Source organism: Miscanthus floridulus, chromosome 5 (genome assembly GCF_019320115.1).
Source record: "Miscanthus floridulus cultivar M001 chromosome 5, ASM1932011v1, whole genome shotgun sequence".
NCBI classification, from domain to species: Eukaryota; Viridiplantae; Streptophyta; class Magnoliopsida; order Poales; family Poaceae; genus Miscanthus; species Miscanthus floridulus.
In genome coordinates, this window is record NC_089584.1 from 42224265 (window position 1) to 42226958 (window position 2694).

Sequence of the window (2694 nt, forward strand, 5' to 3'; positions counted from 1 at the left end):
TCTCGGTAGCCGTCGCCAGCTTCCCGGACAAGCCTTCAATGGTTTTTTGGGCCTGCACAAGATCTCTGTCAGCTCCACGCCTAATCAGCCTAGCAAGGGCGAGTTCTTCCTCAGCATGAGTATTTACCTCCTCAGCTCTATTATGACTAGAACGGACAAGGGCCTTCATTTCATCAATACTCTCCGAGAGCTTTTGTTTCTCAACTCGGAGAGCTAGACAGAACACCAAAGAACAAGTCAGCGGAAAAAGAAGTCAAAATACAAGAAGAAACAGGCAGAACCCGCGGCACCTTTGCATTCATTCTTCGCAGACTCCACCACAGCATCTCTCTGTTTCTCCGTCTCCACTACCCGGGCGCGAAGGGCTTTCTCCTCCTTTTGGTGCAATTGACGCTCCGTCTCCAACTCAACCCGGAGAAGGTCAAGATCGGCTTTCAGAGCGTCCACCTCCGAAGACAACTTCCTCTCATTTTCAGATGAGAAAAAGAAGCCAGAATGATCACGAGAAAAAGACTGAGCAGAAAGAGGCAAAGAGAAACAAGGCGTAAGGATAGAAGAAAAACAAGCATGCAAAAGAGAAGTGGCAGTAAAACTTACCTGGAGCTTTTCACCAAAAGAAGTCGCGAGGGTCGACAAGCTCCCCCAGGCTGCGGTCAGCTCCGATAACCGATGAGTGGCATCGAACTGTTGCACCACGTCATCGGACAGGGAGGGGCCGCCGGAGGCAAAAGAAGGGGAAAGAGAAGCCGGCTGGGGCGAAGCAGGAGCGAACCAGAGCAACCTCCAGGGAAGCCGGAGCCAAACCCCCAGAAGAACCCGGCGCGACGGCCACAGTTACCTCCGGAGCGACCAAGTCCGCGACTCCGCCAGGTAGCTCTGAAGCCCCCGCCGCGACTTCATCAACAGAATGTTGTGAGTCTCGAGGCTCAGAACTCGTTGGCACGGCGGGAGGCAGAGAAGAAGTCGATGAAGAAATTAGAGAAGACGAAGCACTGAAAAGTGATAAAAGGAAGCACCAATAAGAACCAGAGGAAGGAAGATAAAAGCCAAAAAGATGAAGCAAGAATCTACTCACCCGACTACTTTTTTCTTTGCGAAGCCAAGAGAAGGCCTCGCAGGGGGAACCACGACGGCGAAGACGTCCCCGCCACCCAGCGACGGGAGCGGGACAGCCGACAGCGGAGCCGCGGAAGAAGCCGGAGCTGGAGCCATGGAAGAACTCCGCACCGGAGGAGCAGTACAGCTCGGGGCAGAGGCAACCAAAGAACTCGACCCCGGAGCTTCGGAAGAAGTCGGCGCGAGAGCCTCGGAAGAACTCACACCCGACCTCCGATTACTTCAAAAAAGTTCAAGACTAAAATTAAAAACAAAGAGGAAAAATTCAATGCGACAAGAATATGAAAAACAACTCACCGCCGCATGATGAGGGGAACTTCATCATCCTCTTCTTCCTCAGCCAGCGAAACCAGAGCACCTGCTGAAAAAGAGATGAAAAGTACTCGGTTCAAGAGAGAAACATGAAAATAAAAGAACAAAGAGTACTAAATGTGCTCACCTAAGAGCATGCTAGCAACAACTGGAGTACCTGAGGGAGTACTTGGTTTGCGAGGCTTCTTGGAGACAGGCAAGCCAGATGAAGACCCGTCCATTCGCCCCCTCTTCGGGACACTGCGAGGACCGCGAGGGACTAGACGAGGAACATACTCTTCATATACATCATCAAATCTGAAAGAAACCCCAGGAAGGGCTGTAAAAGTTTGAGACTTACTAATTGCAGAAGTACCGGCTAGACGATCCCCAGTCTCCGCCACAGCAGGGAGAACATCAAGGGGGATCGGATCAACAAAGTTCCGCCCAAGCTCCTGCGAAAAAAGACAAAACACCAAGACAAGGAAAAGCTAAGCAAGAACGGACGCAGCAAGAGTACATAAAGAACTCAAATAAAAAAAGGAGGATAGACAACTCACAGCTGGGGGCGGGTTGTTGGCCGAGTACTCAGGGACGGCAGGAGGAATGACGCTCACTCCTTTCAGCATCTTCTGGAGACGCTCGAGTACCTCCTCACCGGTCAGCTCAAGAGCTGGGACCATGCATGAAGGATCCTCAGGCCCCAGAATACTCAAAGCCGAGATGTTCCCGCTCTTTCAAGGGCTGAACCCGGCGACGAAGAAAACTTGAGACAATACCAAAGCCGGTCAATCCCTGCTGTTTCAGCGTGCTAATCCTATCAAGGAGTGGCTGGATCGCTTGAATCTCAGCAGGAGACTCAAGCTTCTTGTCCCACCGGTCATTCGCCAAGGGACCGGATCCGGAGTGAACAACAAGAGAAGGGATCAAATTGGCAGCGTAAAACCACTCGGCGCGCCAATCCTTGACAGAATCGACCAGGTCATAATCAAAAAACTTGATTTTGAGACCCTGGCGAAACTGAATCCCGCAACCGCCGAGGGCACTGGTTTCCTCGCGGCGGGGTTGAGGTTTCAGGCGAAAGAAAAAACGAAAAAGAGATAGAGAAGGAGGGATCCCAAGGAAGGCTTCGCAAAGGTGAACAAAAACAGAAAGATGGAGAACGGCATTGGGGGTTAGATGGTTCAAACTAACCCCGAAATACCCAAGAAACTGATGAAGGAAGACGGAAGCAGGAAGACAAAGACCAGCATGGACAAAAGAAACAAAAAGGACAATCTCACCAGG

At 51.3% G+C, this 2694-nt stretch overlaps 1 long non-coding RNA gene across 1 annotated transcript; it reads right to left on the minus strand.

The window, feature by feature from the left end:
• Positions 1-1227: 1227 nt before the first annotated feature.
• On the minus strand, positions 1228-1710 carry LOC136452062 (uncharacterized). Its single transcript, XR_010758739.1, has 3 exons — positions 1586-1710; positions 1414-1477; positions 1228-1336 (listed from the first exon to the last, which is right to left on the minus strand). It is a non-coding gene; the product is annotated as an uncharacterized lncRNA (long non-coding RNA).
• Positions 1711-2694: the final 984 nt, after the last annotated feature.